The sequence below is a fragment of the Pogona vitticeps genome, chromosome 2, assembly GCF_051106095.1.
Source record: "Pogona vitticeps strain Pit_001003342236 chromosome 2, PviZW2.1, whole genome shotgun sequence".
In the NCBI taxonomy this organism is placed as follows: domain Eukaryota; kingdom Metazoa; phylum Chordata; class Lepidosauria; order Squamata; family Agamidae; genus Pogona; species Pogona vitticeps.
The window spans coordinates 17,498,446-17,518,380 of record NC_135784.1 but is presented as its reverse complement, the minus strand read 5'-3'; the positions used below and the strand labels follow the sequence as shown (position 1 = coordinate 17,518,380).

The 19,935-nt window shown below is 44.2% G+C and overlaps 1 long non-coding RNA gene across 1 annotated transcript in view; it reads left to right on the top strand.

The window, feature by feature from the left end:
• Positions 1–16,910: 16,910 nt before the first annotated feature.
• The window catches only part of LOC144587481 (uncharacterized), a 152,305-nt gene continuing 149,280 nt past the window's right edge, over positions 16,911–19,935 (top strand). Inside the window, exon 1 of the long non-coding RNA XR_013542636.1 lies at positions 16,911–17,022. This is a non-coding gene — a long non-coding RNA (uncharacterized LOC144587481). The remainder of the gene's footprint in view (positions 17,023–19,935) is intronic.

The following is a 19,935-nucleotide window of genomic DNA, read 5'->3' as shown; positions in this document are numbered from 1 at the left end:
TTTGGTGTGAAGAATCATTTGAAATATAAATAACTGTTTATCAGGTATGAGAGCAGGTGCAAGCAACATAATGTGCTCACTTCTTCATATCCAGTGAGTCTTCCTAGAGTTGCTCCCCCTTCTACAAAATTCAGAATTGATTGAGTTTTTAAAGTAAAGCAACTAAGGGCATTCAAATTACAAGCCTGGATCGTTTCTCATGTCCACATGTGAAGAATGAACACCACGACACATTCCACTTAACAGAGAGCTGCATACTGGGCTTCAATTATTCATTTGGAGGTAGCACTCTTAATTTTTACCATCTCATAAACAAGAAGTAAATACAGTGGTGCCTCGCTTAACGAGCGCACCGTTTAACGACGAATTCGCATAGCGATCCGTTTTTTTGGATCGCTAATGCGATCGCATACCGATGCCTTCTATGGCCGAAAATCGCTTTGTGACGATTGGTAAGCATTTCGCTTACTGATTTTCGCTTAGCGATTTTTTCAATCAGCTGTTCGGCGGTTCCAAAATGTCCGCTAGACGCCCGAAATGGCCGCGTGCAGCATTCATTTCCATCCATTTTATTTCACTGACGCCCAGGATGTCAATGTTTATTCTTGCCATCTCCTGTTTGACCACCTCCAGCTTCCCAAGGTTCATAGATCTTACACTCCAGGTTCCTATGCAGTATTTTTCTCTGCAGCTTGGGACTTTCCTTTCACAAAGACATAAAGTAAAGGTACAGGTTCCCCTTGACATTTAGTCCAGTTGTGTCTGATTCTAGGGCGTTGGTCATCCCTATCTTCAAGTGGTTGAGCCAGTGTAGAGACAGCTTCCGTGGTTATGTGGCCAATGTGAGTAGACACGCCACGCTGTTACTTTCCCACTGTGGTGGTACCTGTTTATCGACTTGTATTTTTACATGCTTTTGAACTGCTAGGTTGGCAGGAGATGGGACAAGAGACGGGCGCTCACTCTGACGGGTGGATTCGACCTGCTGATCTTTTGACCTTGCAGGCCAGAGGCTCTGAGGTTTAACCTGCAGCGCCATCACGTCCAAAAGACATACCAAATAGTAAAAGCAATTAGAGAGCTGGCAACTCAGGCAATGCCCACGGACCTAGGCAAGCACACACGGTCTCTGCCTCTCTCGGTGAAGAGCAGGTTTGAGAGCGAGGGAGCAGCGAGGGCAACTAATCCCCTTTTAGAAAGCCCCGCAGAATGAGAGGGACAGATGAGGTCTTTGAGCCCATTAACCCACAATGGGTAGAACATTGGCTCTTGCCAGATTCCGACCGGGCTCACCGTCTTCCTCCAGTCCAGGTGGTCGGGGGTTGAGGCGAGGTCTCTTCTGGCTTCTCTATCCAAACACATGTCCTAAGACTCTTATCCAAACAGCAGGCAGTTTCAAGAGACAGGTAAGGAGTGGGAAAACAAGGTTTTAAAAAAATAGCCTGTATGATTAAAAGAATTAAATGTGATTCTGTGGAAGATTCTGGAGGCATTCAAGGAAAACTTGGATGATCTGCTTTGATTGTATTCCGGCCTTGAGCTGGGGGTTGGACTGGATGGCCTCGTAGGCCCCCTTTCCAACTTCACTTTTCTATGATTTCCTATGGAAAGTGTGAGATGGCAGCTGGGAAAGTGTGAAACTGAGAGAGTCAGCTGAAGGCGCGCAAGCCATGTTACAGAAAATGAAGGTGCAGCTGGGAGGAAGCTCATTTCTTAGCAGATCGGAACAGGAAGGCGAAAATGGAGGTTAGCTGTGAGAAAACGTGACGCTGAGATGAGGAGGTTGAAGAAGCCGTTGAACGCACATCAAGGTATATAGTTGCTGCTCTTTGAATAGAGGATTTTTGAGGTTCCTTATGTGGACTTCAGGCTTCCTCAGGATGACCATTTATTTCACAGTCTGCTTTAGCAGGCTCCTGTTGTTGTTGTCATGGGCCAAACCTCCAGGCTGTCCTGTCCTCAAGTGCTGTGGTCAGTTCTTAGAGACTCTTGGAGACTGTGGCTTCCTTTCTGGAGTCATTCTATCTCGTATTTTGGTCTTCCTCTTTTCCACCTCCCTTCAAGCTTTCCCAAATGCAAATTAATTTTCTTGGGGATGCCTTATTTTTTAAAAAATTTTTTTTAAAGAAGTAAAATGTTTAGGAAAGCTGTACCGCTATAGTTGATAATTTCATTATTCTAAGATGTACCGCTAGTTGATCATTATAGTTGATAATTTCATTATTTCCCTTGAAAACCAAGAAATTGTCACATTCCCACCACATGTGGCAAGAAGTACTGTACCTACATCCTGGCCACTTCTCCAACTGAAAAGAATATTGATTGTCCCAACAACTCAATAGTAAGACCAGTGTTGATCCCATAATTATTGAACTTCGTAATTACTGCAGAGGTGAGGCCAGGGGTCTAGCTAGGCTTCACGGATCCGGTTACTGCCTGTACTGGTTCCAGACTGGACTTTCTACCTCTACCAGTGCTGGCCTCTGAGTAGTTCAGAAGCAAGCTCTACATAAGTCATTCCAACTAGTGAATTATTCCAATGCCTTTGGGAGGTTTTACTACCTGAAATCTGTCTTGCCCCCTCCCTGATGCCCTTTAAAAAGCTACACCTGGGCAGGTTCCATTCTCAGGCAAGGAGCTGGCGCCGCTTGGGACATCTCAGCTCAAGAGGTTCCTGCATGAGAGAGAGAGAACCGAAATCCGTTTCAGTCTGGCTTCAGGCCCTGAAATGAGGCAGAGGCTGCTTTGGTGGCTTTGCAGGATGACCTACGTTGGGAACTGGATAAGGAGAGGGTGTGGCCCTATTGATTCTCATAGAAGTACAGGAAGGGGCTTGGAAGGCCGTGAAGTCCAACCTCCTCCTCAATGCAGGAGTCTAAATCAAAGCAGATCTGTTTAGAGGGTTGTCTTTTTCTCTTGGAGGCCTCCAGCATTCGGAGCACTCACCATCTTCTGCTCCAGATTAAAAAAACAAACACAGATATTTATCCTAAATCTGGCTTCCTGCAGCTTGAGCTAGATTGTTGCATGTCTTGCATTCTGGGATGACTGAGGACAGATCCTGCCCCTCCTCTGTAGGACAGCCTTCCAACTCTTGGAAGAGGGTTCTCCAATCTCCCCTCCATCTTCTTTTCTCCAGGCTAAACCTGCCCAGTTCTTTCAGCCTTTCCTGCTCTGAAGGCTTGGTTTCCAGTCCCCTGACCATCTTTGGTGGCCCTCCGGTCTCCTTTCCCAGAGTGAGTCACTGCCGCCACCCAAGTCTCTCCTTGTGAGCGCAAAGTGTGTCCCATGCTGTGGAGCCAGAGAGAGAGATTAAGAGAGAGATTCCTGGCACACGTCGGAGGGAGGGCATCCTTGGGAAGGGTTTCCATATGGGTGGTGGTGGCCTCTGAGTAGTTTGGGGTTGTGCTGATCCTCTCCCTCAGCCGAGCCTTGCTCTCTGTGCCATGAGAGCATCGGGACCTTTGTGATGTAAGGAAAGCCGTGGGGCTGGCATAAAATCAGCATGAGGGTCTCAGTGCCCCTTCTGAACCCACTGGAGGCATCATCCTATCATGCTGTAGAAGTAAATGGTGCCCTTCATCCTTCCTTTTCAATGTACCAATAAAAGGCACCACCTGCTTGGTAGCAAAGTCCCACACTGACAACCTTTGACCCAATTTGGCCTTTGACCCCCACTCCCCTTTCCCCTCAAAGCCAAACACGCTCCCCTCCCCTCCCTCCTCTCGGAAAAAGGGCCTGGAATTCGAGAGGGGGAGGGGCTCTGGCAGGAAGGGAAAAGAGGACGCACTTCCGGGGAGACTCTCTAGGAATCACTTGGCCTTCCAAGGAATGGGGACTCTATCATTTTAACCGCCCGCGGAGGAAGTTTCCCTCCCAAAGATATCCTGAGGGAGAAGAGATGACTTTCCTTTCACCGGTTTAAAATATTTTCGCCTCAGGGAATCTTTTGACAGAAACAGAGAAAAAGAGAGCATAAATCATCATCCTCTTTCACCCTCACTGGTTGAAAGGCAGGGGAAGGTGGACTTTGAAGCCACCCTTGCCTTCTTCCTCTCAAGGAGACCCTGCAAGGCTCAAGTGGGGGGGGGAGATCTTGGAGGCAGCAGGTCGGAAAGGGAGGGGGGAAACAAAAGTACATGGGGGGGGGGAAACTGCATGAAAATATACATGAGAAGGAGGAAATGTATATGAAAAAGTAGTTGGAAAAGTACATAAAAAGGAGGGAAATTACATGAAAAAATACATGGAAAAGTCCATGAAAATTTACATAAATAAAATGGAGGGAAAGTTGAGAAGGAGTGACAAGGAGTGCACCATCCTCAGAGAAGAAAGACACCTTAGAAGAGAGTGGATGTGTGGAGGGGGTGTTAATAGAGATAGAGCAGGCAGACGCGATAGAAGAAAAACCAGCAGAGGCGTGTCTTGCTGACGAGGGAGGGGAGGAGCTGGACCTTATTGTGTGGGAGGAGATAAAAGAAGAGAAAAGCGTGCACATTTTCAGCCTTTGGACGGATACTGATCCGGGGAGACGGATAAGTCGAGGGGTCCAGACAGAACCCATCCTCGGGATAGGCACAGCAACCGGTATTGCTGCGGACTTCCCGAACCTGGCAGTTGGAGGAGGTTTGCTCCCAGACCCTATAATACCCAGTGGGAGAGGAAAAGGGTACGACCCTTTGGAATGGACTGTGGTGGTCTATCCCCGGAATCACCCTGGTGGGAGGAGGGTGATCCGGCCTGGGCCGGCTTTCCAGCAGAAACTGCTGAAGGGAGACTGGGCGAGGCATCCGTGCTGTGGCACGGTATGTGCAGTACGGAGTGCCCCCCTCCGTCCCATAACCGATCGATCGCGAACGATTCGGACCAGCGCCCTTTTAGGGGAACCTGACAAACCACCAGATGTGCGTCCTAAACGATATCGGTTGTTACCTGAAAGTTGTTTGCAAGACCCTTTTGATACGGCTGAGTTGAGTTCTGTTGTTAATAAAAATGTTAATGTTGGACCTTGTAAAGAGCCTCCATGTCTCTTTCCCGCCTTTACCACTGGTGCACCCCCAGCCATGGAAGAATTCCATTACAAAAGTACATGAAATATCTGCGTGAAAAGGAGAAAAGGTATATGAAAAAAATCAATGAAAAGGAGGAAAAGTACATAAAAATAAACATTTTTCCAATCCCCACCCCTTGTTCTCTTTGCAGAGCCTGGAAACAAAAGGCGGGAACACCTCCTCCTTCGCCTCTCCAGTCGTCGTGGAGGAATGGAGCCGAGGTCCCTGCACCTGGAGCAGGTCAGGGAGAAGGAACGGGGAGGGGAATGGGGGGTCTGGATGGGGGGCCTCTCCCCCTCATTCACTTTTCTGGGCTCTGGATCCGCCCTCTTCCCTCTCACCTATGTCCCTCTGCTTGCATTCAAGTCTGACGCAGAAGCACTTTTGAGAGTAAACCTATTTGTCAGTGTAATGGAACCCAAAGTATGACGTCATTCCTGGGCAGGAGTTGGAACTTTGGAAGTAGCTTGGTGAAAAGCTAAAAGGGACTCCTGAGGCAGACCAGAGAAAGACTACAGAAAGGGGAAGCTCTAAGGGAAAATTCAACAGTTTAAGGTTTACCTCAAGATAGTGAAAGACCAGGGGGGCTAGCTTTGGGGTCCTAAGCTCTGAGAAGAGAGGGCTGAGGGGACAAGAAGTGGAAGACAGGGTCAAACACAAATCTGAGGGGAACAGAGCAAGCAGAGGGGCTTGGAAATTTGAAAAATAAACAGTGCTGTAATAAGTGTGTGGCTGGAAGCCAAAAGAAACAGTGTATCCCATAAGGAGCTCAGGCAGGGTGCCTGGAATAATAACAAAGTAGCAAAGCAAGCCTAGCAGGTTGTCTAAGTATCTCTCCCTAGCACAGAGGGAAAAAAATAGGTCCCTTTTAGAATAAGGCTTGTGTTTTGAATCAGAGAACACAGATAAGCAATGCCTAAGAAAGGAAAAAAGTTAATAATGGAGGTACCTGAAGGACAGGGGTTACCTCACGAAGAGGAAAGTACTCTTGAGGTAGCTGAGCAGGAGGATGCTACTCAGGAGGATGATGATGCCTCACAGGAAGGAGGAGAAGGAGAAGCTACTTTAACCTCCCAAGAGTTTCTAAAGTGGAGATGGGAAAGGGAATTTCAGCTAAGACAGGCTGAGTTAGAAGCAAAAGAAAGAGCTGAAGCCAGAGAACATGAGTTCAGAATGAAACAATTAGAACTCACAACCCTAAATCGGAATAATAGCAATTCAGCCAGTGAAGAGACTTTAAAGGTAGACCTCAAGAAATTCCCACAATTCAAAAAGGGGGATAATCCAGAGGCATTTCTGATACTATTTGAGAGAGCCTGCTAGGACTATAAAATCCCAGAATCTGATAAAATGATCACTTTAAGGACCCAAATTAACTTGCCAAAATATATGCCCGTATGCCTCAGGAAAAGTGAGAGAATACGAAGCTTTTAAAAAGGTGGTTTTTGCTGGGTTTGGGATCAATACAGAGCATTTGAGGTGGAAATGTAGGGCATTGACCAAAAAGCCTGATGAAACCTATTCTCAATTAGGAGCAAATATGCAGCAGTGTTTAGAAAAATGGCTTGAGCGATCAGGGGTTGAGACCCTAGAGGGCAGGAAGTAGTTCAAACAAACATGATAAAAACAGATTATAGAAGGGAAATGGTCCTAAGTGATAAGAAGGAAGAGGTCAAAATCAGTCCCTTACTTTCCCTAGAGAAACAAAAAAAGGAAGAGCTTGCTGATAAGACAGAAGCAGGACCAGAAATTATTGAGAAAATGCTAGGGCTTAGGAGTAGCAAAAAAGGGTTAAGAAAGGAAATTGAAAGAGTAAAATATATTGAACAAGCAGGAATGAGCGCATCAGTATAATATGAGAGAAAATGACATGATCTGATACACTTTAACACCTAATTTAATATCCATGAACATATGAAACAGTTATATTTGATTCTCCTTATGATTTTGTTCAATAATAAAAGAAAATTTATTTAAACCCCTTGCTTCCTGAAATTATATGAACCTTTGGGGTGAGAGCTCCTGTGTGTGGACCTGAATTGGCATTAGGATAATACCTGGTGGCAGCGAAAAGGGCGTATTTACCTTTGTGGAGCCCAGAGGTATAAAGGGCACAAAGGGGAATCGCCACAGTCAGCAATTCACAATTGTATCTTCCCACAATATATTTTTTTCAAAGTTCATTTAAAAAAAAAAATAACAGACCGAACTTCCAGACATTCTTTTTTTCTGCAACCTTCAGAGAGCCCAACTTTGCTACAGACAATGGATTGTATTCGGTTGAGTCACAAGAAAACAATATTCAGTAAAGAAAGGAATGCTATATTGAATAACAGTTAATGAGTTAATCAATATTTCATGGTGTAAGCTCCAGGGACCCTAATCCTAGTGGACCCCAGAACTGTCTTTAGTCCATTTTTTTTTTTAAAAATCTTTGATAATGAGTCATGGAACGATCCCATTGAAGGTGACAGCAGTGTCAGGGCTTCAAAAACTGTCGGTCCACCATTGCCTTTAGGTACATGTGGGCTATAAACCTGTTTTTCTTTTTAAATGAATGCTGAGATTCTTGGGACAAATAATTCTGTCCCCAAAACCAGTTTGGGCACTTGTGCAGAACTTAAATGTGAGGAACTACAAAATATGCAACTCTGCATAAACACTTCCATTCTCTGACATTTCATTTCTCAATAAAAGAAGACTAGTTGGAAAATAGAGGTGAGATTTTCTTATTGAAAGCTCTCCCTCCTTCAAGTCTGAAGCAGAAACCTTTGAAAGCCATCAAAGGCTGGCACATCATCCCTGCCAAGCAGTGCCCCTCAGCTGCAACAGAGAGCCTGCTGCCATTGTTTGCACTGGGCATTGTGACGCGTCCGTCAGTCTGAGTGACCTCCCAAGGGGCCCTGTGTCAAGAGGCCTGAAATCCTTCCTTTCTCTTGCACCAGTGATGGAGCAGGAGCAGAAATGTGAGTCAGAGATTTCAGAAGGTCCCCACTTCTGGTCTGTAGCCAGGCTACAATCCAACCCAACATGTCTCTTGGAAGGGCAGATTCCAGGAAAGGCAGTCATTGCACCACTGCCTTCGAGCAGAAATATTTTATCGAGGAGCAAATCCAGCAAGCTGAACAAAAGCACCTGTGTTTTCTTACTGGCCATATTCAAAAGCATAGACCATTCTTTCCTCGTGTTTACTTCCAAATTGTTCCTTCTGGTCAATTTGGGGTGCATAGGTTCTTAGAGGCGATATTCTGCCAATATCTTTATGCCCCAGACAAGACACAGGACCTCACTCTAATTACCCGGAGAGAACCAGAAAATTAACTGTACCTGATACTCGGACATGTGCAGAGGTTTCCAAGGGGACAAGCCGCTCCCTAATGAGAAATCAAATTGTGTTGGAGGTCTGGGACACTCCATTAAATAAGGGTAGATGGACAAACAAGCAACATGTGCTCAATTCACTGGGCAGCCTCTTATGCTTGGATAGTCATAAGATTGATTTATTAGAAATGACATGTCTCCCGTGGTGCTCCCGATGGCCGTGCTTGCTTCCGTGTGCTGCTGAAGTTCAAAGTCTCAGAATTCCCCGTTTATGAGAAAAAATATCTTCTTGAATCTTACAATATATTCTTGCGAAGAGTGTTCAGCGACATGCCTATCAAACCATTGATATCAAAGAACATGCTGAAATGCTCTTTATCAGCTTCCTCTGAAGCTCCAAGGACAAGTCTTGGACAGCTGCCCTGCTTTCAGTTAAGAGACAACGGCCCTCAGAATACAAGTATCAGAGCTGACTCTCCATCTGCTAAGAGCCCAGGTGTTCCTTCTCTATTATCTGAATTAAAAGCAGCAACTAACAATATAAGAAGCTCCTTAGTTAAGCTAAAATCATCTCATCCTGAGCCTCATGTGGAAACACACCCGCCCCGTCCCAGTTCAAGCAGTGCCCAGGACATTGAAAAAGGCAAAGGGGAGAGGAAAAGTAAGGAATTATGCAATGATCCTCCTCTTGATCCTTCAGTATCCAAGTCTACAGCTGAGGCATTGGGAAATACACTCCCTGGGTCAACGGCACCAGGCCGAACAAAAGACTGCCACTAAGGACCTGATCATTCCTGATCCAGACACAGCAGTAGATCTGATGTCACTAGTATCGCCAGTCAGACCCTCAATTGAAACACCGGGACAACTGGAAACAATTGCCATTTCCTCAAAAAAAGTTGCATCGAGGGAGACACTGCCTATGATGAAGCCCAAAGCCATTCCAACCTTGGAGCACCTCTCTTGGAAGCCCATTGACGTGTGCCCTCAGACTGAGCCATTGGCCACCTTGCCGCTTATACGGTCCAGTTCCAGCTCCACTAACGGTCCCGACCTAGGAGAACTTCTACTGCAGCTTGATATTGATTTAGACAGCGAGACTTTGCCTAATGAGGCCATTGATGGGTTCAAAGTGCTGCCACGGGAAAACCAGAACCTGGTGCTCAAGAAGGTAGAGGCACTAAGGCAGGAGCTAATGACCCTAGTCGAATCCTCCCAGCCTAACAGCACCCTTGAAGGACCCTTATCCCCTCAGGGGACGAACGTCTCTATCACGTCAATCTCCAATGAGCCTACAATAAGGTTAAAAGCCTGCAAGGGCAGGACCTCCTCACATAAGGAATATATCCAGGCAGAGTTGCCTACAACTACTTACACTACATTGGGCCTCATGTCATTAACCTCCCCACTGTCTACTGGTGCCCAGTTCACTAGAGCAGCACAGAGACTGCAGCCAGGACATGACAGCAGGGGCTACAGTAATTCCTCTCAATCCTCAACTCTCCCTCAACTACTTAATATCCAAGAGTCTAGCAGAGCAAGGAACCACTGACACCACTGCAAGTGCCCTGCTCCTCATCTAATCCAGCTAAGGTGAGCGTGGACATTCACAACCACGAGAAGCTCAGTGACTGCCCTACGGTCCCACTGGTTTTGCTAGAACCCTCGGCTACCTTGGCTGCAGACAACCTATCCAGGGTGGTCCCCTATGCAGACAGTCTGCCGCTGAATCCGATGACGTGTGTCCCACTGCTGTCTGCAAACTGACATACTGCCAACTTGTCCTCCGTTGGCCCCTCTGTTGACCTTAGATTGATTTCCTGGAATGTGGTGGTACAGGGAACTGCAGGACCCTGAGTTCAGCGATTTTCTCCGAGGCTTTAGCATTATCCTACTCCAAGAAACGTGGGCAGTTCATTCTATACTACTAACAGGGTATGCCTCATACTCCCTTCCAGCACAAAGGCTCATGGCAAAGGGCCGCCCATCTGGGGGCCTAGCAATATTAGTTGCTGACTCCCTATCTTCAGATTCCGTTCTCCCAGTTGATGGTAGCTGTAAAATCCAGGGTATAAATCTTAAAACCAGGAACCAAGAAATCTTGATAGCCAATGTCTACATGCCCCCAGTCTCTTCCAAGTCTCGCAGGGCCAGTCAATGGGAAGCCTTGAGCCATGCCTTAGACAATCTTGATCTTAGGTTTCCAGGGATTCCTTTGCTGTTAGCAGGAGACTTTAATGCTAGAGTAGGCCAGGGTGAGGTCGTATTCAACCGTGTCCTGGATACATTTAGTGATGCTTCCCTCTTACATCCCTATGTAACGACACAGAGATTCATTTGGCAAAACTCTGTCTACTTAGAGGTTTAATCTGGCTAAATGGCCTTACAGAGTCCGACAGTGAGGGTGAGTTCACATACATCTCCCCCTGTAGATCCAGCACAATAGATTATATTCTGATCCCTGTTTCCCTTTTATCATGCATGGCTGAGTTCCGGGTGGGTGAGCCCTTAGCTAGTGACCATCTCCCCTTATGTTGTAATAATAATAATAATAATAATAATTTATTGTCATTGTAAGTATATACACATACAACGAAATTCACAGACACCCAGAGACCAGACACATGCACACACATAAAATTCCCAAACACTCCCCACCCACTAAAAGTCCCCCACTAAAAATACAAACATCTACACCGCAGGCCAAGTTACACAGTCCAACTAATTATTCACTACTGGTGGTCTTTAAGCTGATTATTAATTGCAATTATAGCTCTGGGATAAAAACTATTGAGAAAACGTGTGGTCCGAGTCTTAATTGTTCTATATCTTCTGCCAGATGGTAACAGTTCAAAAAAGTTATAAGCAGGATGGGAAGAGTCTCTCAGGATGCTATGTGATTTCCTTAGACAGCGGGATGTGAAGATGTCATCCAGGGTTGGTAGCTGGAGCCCGATGATATTCTGGGCAATTTTAATGGTTCTCTGTAGAGCTTTTTTGTCCGCTACAGAGCTACTCCCAAACCATGCCAGAATGCCATAGGTTAGGACACTCTCAATGGTGCTACGATAGTATGACAGAAGCAAATGCTGAGATAAATTTAACTTGCCGAGCATTCTCAGGAAATACAGCCTCTTCTGTGCCTTCTTCATTAGCATGTTGGCATTTATAGTCCATGAGAGGTCCTCTGAGATGTAAGTACCCAGAAATTTAAAACTACCAACTCTCTCCACTTCCTCACCGTTTATGTACAGTGGTAAATGTACATATCTCTTCCTCCTAAAATCAATTATGAGTTCTTTAGTTTTTTTGATGTTAAGTGTGAGATGATTTTCTTTACACCAAAGTATCAACCTTTGTACTTCCTTTCTATAAGCAGACTCATTGTTCTTATTTATGAGCCCCACCACTGTCGTATCATCCGCAAATTTAATAATTGCATTGGTGTTATACAGTGGGGTGCAATCATGTGTGTACAGGGAATAGAGGAAGGGACTTAGCACGCAGCCCTGGGGAGCTCCTGTACTTAGTACTTAGTAGCCTTGCTCTCAACACAGACTCTACTGTTCTGACCAACTTGGCCCTTGAGGAGTGCCCATTGATCCTGCCCAGAATCAAATGGAACCATAGAGCAAAACATCTCTTTGAAAAAGTAATTAATCTATAGATGACACCGCAAGGCTTCCTCAATTGGTTATCTTCATCAAAGCCCAAAGATCACATCAAAGAGTTTGAGAACCTAATAGATACCATATTAGCTAGCCTTGGCCAGCTTCCTCAACAACCTCAGAAAAGACAGGCCCCGGCCACATGTCCTAGGTTAGACAAGGAATGTCTTGCCTTGAAGCAGGATATAAGGAGGATCTATAATAACTATAGATCCTCAAAGGCGTTCAAGCTCCCCTCTCAGTATTTTGAGTTGAAAAACCACCTCAGAATAGCCATTACGAAGCTCCATCATCGCTCTATAATGGTCCGTTGGTCTCATTTAGCTCAGGCTATCAACTCAGGTAACAACAAAAAATTTTGGGAGGTGGTTTCAGGTCCTTTCATTTTTAATAAGAACTCACAGGGCCTCCCCTATATACCAGCTGGGACGTGGGAACAGCACTTCTTGGCCACTTTTTATGACAGCTGCAAGCCCACAGTGACAACCGACTCTCTCCCACCCAGCGATCTTCCGGATTGGGCCCCATTTACAACTAGCGAAATAACAAAACTTATAGCCGCCTAGAGTGGTCATGGCACCAGATAGGTGGGGTATAAATAAATAAATAAATAAATAAATAAATAAATAAATAAATAAATAAATAAATAAATAAATAAATAAATAAATAAATAATATAGGACACCTTAGAACTGGAAAGGCTCCGGGTCCCGATGCCCTTCCTCTGGAACTGCTTAAGGCTTACCCCGATTGGTGGGCGCCTGTGCTTGCTGCTTTATTTACCAACGTTAATCGATCTGGTATCATGCCTAGATTATGGACATAGGCCATAGTGATTCCCATTTATAAGAAGGGCGACAAGAAATCCCCTGCAAATTATAGACCAATATGCCTTCTCGCTATCACTGGGAAGATGTATGCCAGTTATCTACTCCACAAACTACAAGACTGGCTATTAGATCAAGATATTCTGGGACCTGAACAAGCAGGTTTTAAGGCAGGAAAGTCTACATTAGACCACTGCTTGATACGTTTCACAGCGTAATACTCACTTTTATGCAGCCTTCCTAGATCTAAAAGGGGCCTTTGATTCCATCGATAGAGATATCCTATGGCTAAAGCTCGCCAGGCTGGGTATTGATAGGAGGCTCCTTTTCTTAATCCAAAAACTCCATGAGGGCTCTACATGTCGCATAAAAATGTCGATGCAGGGGACCCTTTCCAATCAGATTTTCTCCAACAGAGGAGTGAAGCAAGGCTGCGTTCTGGCACCAACTCTGTTCAATTTATTTATTAATGACCTCACCCCACTCCTACATAATATCAATGGTCATAGCCCCAAATTGGGCCATTTACAGATTCCAATTCTATTATATGTGGACGACATGGTTCTCCTCTCTCACACAAGGGTTGGCCTAAAGCGGCTAGTTACCGGTTGCTATGACTGTTTGATACACAATAATCTCCAGTTAAACTTTTTTTTTTGGACTTATATACTGCCCCATAGCGCTACAAGCACTCTCCGGGCGGTTTACAATTTTAATTATACAGGCTACACATTGCCCCCCCCCAGCAACCTGGGTACTCATTTGAGAAATCTAAAATTATAGCTTTTGGCAAAGCTTGGAAATCCTTCTCGTGGTCCTTCAATGGCAATTTTATCCAGCAGGTTAGAGAGTTTAAGTACTTGGGTATCTTTTTTCATTATCGACACTTCTGGACAATTCACCAACGGGCAGCGATTAAGTCTGCAAAGCTCTCAGCACAGGCTATCTTACATTTCCATCATACGTGGGGCCACTCTTACATTCCTGCTGCGCTGCAGATTTTTAATGCTAAATCAGCATCACAGCTTCTATATGGCGTTCCCATCTGGATGTCTGCATTACACAGCTCTGTGGAAAGAGTCCAATCTACATTTCTATATAAAAATCTTTGGTCTCCCCCACTGTGTGCCTTATGCTGCTCTATGCCTTGAAGGCGGTCAACCTGGCTCAGATTCTTGAAATATTGGATCAAAATCTGTTTCTTCTCACCTCAGGACACCTTATTCCAAGCGCTGCTTGCCGACAGTCTGTTTCCAAAAGGCCTGGCCCTATTTCTTAAGAAAATCAAGACCCTGGGGCTGTCACCAGATTTACTGGGCTCAATACCCCCCTCCAGGGTGTTTCAAACAATCAAAAAAAGGGTTTTGGATATAGAGGGGCAAACTTTGCATAGCGCTGCCCAAAGAGTTTGTTCTCCACTTCATTTTCAGTTGCCCCTCACCCATGGCTGTAGACCGAGCTATCTTTATCACTTAGAACAGCTACAAGATCGTTGGGCATTTACCCTTGCCAGATGCAATATAGTACCATCGAGCTTAGCGCAGGGCAGGTATAAGGGCTTACCAATAGAACTGAGAGTCTGCCCGTGTGGTCAGGGAGAGGTTGAATCTCTGCAGCATATGCTATTTTATTGTATTCTGTACAAGGATATTCGCCTGTCTCATCTGAGCGCTTTTCTCTCCTCCCATTCCAGATGGAATGATCTGAGGAAAATGCAACATCTTTTAAGTGGCAATATTAAGGAACTTACCCTGTCAACTGCTAGATACGTATATGCCATTATGCAGAGACGTCGTAGCGTGCTCTCGCAGAATGAAGAGCCCTAAATATGCTTTTGGCTGGTCCTTCCCACCTGTTAGCCATTGAACATTTTAGATGTATTTTATTGTATTTGTTTGTGTTGTATTTTATGCAGTATGCCAATAAAGGTTCCTGAACTAAAATCAATAAATGTTTGGGTTTCCATGCTGGAAAAACTCTTCCTTGGTGCCAACACAAAGAAGTGGCACAACAGTTCTTAAAGAGGTCCTAGGTCACCATCCTAAATTACAGTCATGCAATAGCTGAACAACTATTGAAAATGTTTTCAATAGTTTTTTCATACTTCGGGTTATACAATTGTCTTTTGGATGGATAACATATTCAGAGTATTCTGTGTAGCCCATCTCACCTGGTTCATGGACTTTCTGTTTGGATGGGAAGGGCAGTTTCTTGAGCAGCAGAGAAGGTATAATTTTACTTGAATTGGGCTGGGTTGGGGTACAGTGGCTTGGTTTTGGGGTTGGGTTTTAAGATTAGGTTTAGGGTTGGGATTAGAGCTAGGCCTAATGCTATGGTTAGTTAGATTGGGTGGGTGGGTTTGATCGATGAACTTCACTGCTATATAATCAATTTGAACAGTTTTTCCCAAGCTTTTTTGAGTCACATCACTTTTATAAGAACCATGTCACCTGTGATCCCCTTCCACATTTGCTCAAAAGGCATTTTAATGGGGTAAAGAAAACCCATTAAAATAGTTTTTTTTCATAATACTGCATAGTTCTAACCCAGTATATTACTATCAATGTAATAATACATCATGGGGAGGGGCTATAAATCTACTATACTGTACTAGATAACGTTTGAGAAGGAAAAAATTGTCAAAGGTCTTTGAGTTTAATTTATTCTGTTGGGTGTGGAAATGACAACCCCTTCATGTCTCCTCTACCCCAGAAAAGCCCACTCAGTGAAGACCCCCATCCCCATGGGCCAAACCCCGTGCCCCTCTCCTCTTTGAGCAATGATAAAACTCTCATATGAAGGGCTGGCATCACTCCTCCAAGGGTGGATCTTGGGAAGCAGGGAGAAACAAGCAATAGCTCATTCAAAGGGATAAGAATGAATAATTTGCCACCCAGAATAGACAATTTGTCTAGATGGGTGGGGTATAAATGTAATAAATAAATAAATGAAAATAGATAAAAGGAAAATCTACCCAAAGGGGTGCAGAAATAACTAAGAACCATAGGTAGCCTCCAGCGCTAGTTCAGATTAAAGTTATCTGTCTATAAGTCGATTAAAATAAAACAGCATTGTGTGTACCATAGTTAATATAATAAATGTTTCCCACGTCAGACACACAGCATTTGGATTACAATTCCCAGAATTCCTGAGCCTGAGATACTTGGGGTAGGCAGTTTTATGAAATCTAAATTATATTAACAGCTCCATTGTCACCAGCAACATTTGCATTTTCCTTCTATTTCCTCATATGAAGTTATTCCAACTCATTTTGAATGCCTTTTTCTACACCCTTTATAATATTATTTCCTAAACACTGTGCAATATGAATTGGTTGTTACTATCTTAGTAGTTCCCTTGGAAAAGGAAAGCTCTAAGCCATTTTATCAGACCTACATTTTCAGTCCAAATTTTAAATTGCATTCCAGTGAAGAAATATAACTGCGAGGGGTCTGTTGATGATCCCCAGAAGCCTTAAGAAATACTGTATGGGAGTGTGTGTGTCTATATATATATATATAATTTTAACTCTTAATTCATTTACACACATAGTGTTCCAAGTTCTGGTTCCAATATGAAACCCAAGAGTCTCCTCCTCTCTCAACAGCTCTTGAGCCCAGGGCTCACAAAGGTATCTCTTCTCTGCAAATCTCAAACTATGTAGGTTCTGTGGCAAATTCGCCTTTCTTTTCTTTAATCTGTAACATTTAACTAGCTTGCCTAAATCCTGAGAGAACAACGTTCTGCTAAGACAGAAGTCCTAACCTTTTTTTTTTGTTTTAAGCTTCCCTCTGGAAATATAAAATTTTGAAAATGGAAGCCTGGGGGATTATAACGCTAAGTTCTGAGGCTAAATTTCAGCCATAGAAATGAAATCGCAGTGTCAGGAACCAAAGTCACTATTTATTTATTTATTTATTTATTTATTTATTTATTTATTTGATTTATATCCCGCCCATCTGATACATCTATACCACTCTGAGCGGCTAACAACAATATTAATACAATTATAGCAACATAAAATAAAAATATCAATTAACAAATATAACATAAATCATAAATAACAGATAAAGAAGAAAAATAAATTAAATTAAATTAAATGCTGGCAGGAGGGAAGGCCTTAACATAAAGCCATGTTTTTAGCTGAGTTTTAAATGTGCCCAGGGTAGGGGCCGCGCGAATCTCAGGAGGGAGATTGTTCCAAAGGTGAGGAGCCACCGCCGAGAAGGCCCGGTTTCATGTCTTCTCCCTTCGGGCCTCCCTCGGCGTCAGGCTCCTCAGCCTCACCTCCTGGCTCGCGCGGGTGATCCGGGTAGAACTTGGTGGGTGAAGGCGTTCCGCCAAATATCAGATAATCCCCTAAAGGAACTACAGATAATCCCCTAAAGGAACTCCTTCAGTCAGGAGTCCGTTCCTTTATTTGCTTTTAAAACTGCAGCCCTCTCTAGATCCGTTCAGAACCGTTTCTTTCTTCCGTTGCCTGTGGCAACCCTCACACTAGCCTCTTTCCTTGCTCTGAGGGAAAAGACTCGCACAGGAGACAAAATGGCTCCTCCTCCCATTCTCCTTTTCTATTGGCTGAAAGGAGAAAAGGCGGGAAACCTTATCAGTTGAGAGGGAACTCCCCCCCTACTTATTTCTGAGGGAAAGTCTGTAGAAAGCTCTTCCTGGGGATTAAAAAAAAATTCTCCCCTTGTAATGCTCAGAACTCCTTCATTCTGAGGGGAGGGGCGGTCCCAGAAACGCTGCAAAAAGAAAATGCTGGAATCCTCTGGATCTCCTTTATCAGGGTTTTTGGCCCCTGGCTCCTTTCTGAGAGAAAAGTCTCCTGACCCTGTTAGCTTGTGTTCTCCTGAGGTAGGGCCACCTCAGGTTGTAGTACTCTGGGGAATGTCAGACAGATTAAAATTCACTGAGGGTTTTCTTTCCTAATAGCTTGATTTTGAGGGGACTACCTCACTTAAATTATTAGGACATAGGCTGGGAGAAGGGAGAACATTCCCCACATCAGACACAAACTTTTGGACTTTTATTCCTGCAACATAAAGAAAATGGAGGGAGCTAGTTTTTCTGGGCTGGACTTTTCCATTGCCAAGGATCTGTTCCAGACCCTTTTGTCATATTTAAGACAAATGCATTCAGTATACTAGATCCATCAGTGTGATGTGGGCATAAAAAGGCGGAAACACCACTGAGGATGGATTTGCTCCACATCCCGAGACTTAAAGGGGGGGGGGAATAAAAAATAAAAGAAAACTACCCAATTTGCCAAGCTGTGCCACATATGCAAGTATTCTATGCAGCGAACATGATACAGTAGGCTCCCCTTTGCATGCCCAGTCTGGCTTTGTTTACTGGACTGGTTGTATGACTAGGCATACAACAGGAAGCCTTCCAGAGAAGGGGGACATTTACATGATGACCTTTCCACCTTGTTTGAATTGAAAGACATACGCTGGTTTATATCTCACCCTTTCCTAGCAGGCCAGTATTTCAGAACTGTGGTTGAGAAACAGAGACCTATGGAGCAAACTGGACACTTAAAAGAGTTGGTCATACAGTACCTCTGGGATATTGCATCTGGCTCACACAATTAAACTCAGGTTTAATCTCTTCCTTCTGGTGTAAAGCCATTAGCTGAAATAGCCACAAGTAAGTAATTAGGTACAGCTAGACAGATCTTATTACAGCATTTTATTGGGGTACAATAAGACTATAGACTGCTTGAGAATGCTTTGCTTTGTGACAGTACAATTCACTACCTTCTGAATGCTTTAGACTTTTTAACAAATCTTTTTGATATTTTACCCAGGTGTGAGTCTTGGGGGGTGGGTGGAACAAGGGTCAGTTGTCTAAAGAAAATGCCTTAGCCAGGAAGCTGTGCTAGCTACTTTTGTTATTTGGGTGTACTACCTGGTCAGCCTGTTGTGCCAGTCTCAAAGTACAAAGCCAATGTGATTTATCTCCCAAAATAAGGGGAACTAGTCTAGAAGCTTGTTCATAGTTACCCACTCACACACCCTCTAGGTATCACCCAGCTTAGGGTTCCAAAGGTGGTGGGAGTTTGGGGCAAAGTCAGCACCTTTGCCTAGTGAAGAGCACCTTTAAAGTAAATTTCTAACAATCAGTAAACACAAGAAACCATGTCTGCTACGTAATTATAACTGCTAACCAGAATTCTCTGATCCACACTGGTGCCCTCATGGGTCCTTCATGCAAGCCTTGCAGGCTTGCTTCTTGTGTCGCTTTCCACCACCCCCGTAGTAAGACAGTCCAACTCACAACTCCTTAGACCCACTACTGAATTGATGTATATTTACTGATGCAATTGCCTAGCAGTATTTTCAGGTTATGGAAAGGTAACCTCTGTGCCACATCTCAAAGACAAGAATTATTTTTGACCCTCCAGATATTGTGAGAAGGAAGTTTTAGTAAGCCAATTCCGTGAGGAAGTAGATGGTTTGGAAGAAGAAAGAGACTGGGGAAATCACTTGCCAAGGGGGTCCATCAAAAGTATCAGCAAGATGATAAGTCAAACTTCCATGATTTAAGAACCAGGGGTTGTACAATATAATCAGGCAGATTCTCTCTGAAACAGCCTTTCTGTGAAAACACTGACATCTGACATTAAAATCTGGAAAGAAACTGAGCAGACATAATATTGCCAGCACTTCTTGTTGCCTTTACCAAAAAACCTTTTTACTTCTCAACAATGAGAAATATCCATGGGTTTCACCAAGGTTTGATGGAAATAGAAATGTATTTCTGACAATTACAGAAAAGGGGATAAATCTGTTAATCTCCAGCATGTTTATGATTGCTGTACATATGGCAGCTTTTTAAGTACAGTGGTGCCTCGCATAGCGAGGTTAATCCATTCCGGATTAACCCTCGCTATGTGAAAACATCGCTGAACGGATCAAGAAAACCCATTGGAACGCATTAAACATCGTTTAATGCGTTCCAAATGGGCCGAAAACTCACCGTTCAGCAATGTTTTCCTATGGCCGGCAGCCATTTTCGCGCCCTCCCCTCACTTACCGATGGCGCGAAAACGCTGCGCGTGGCC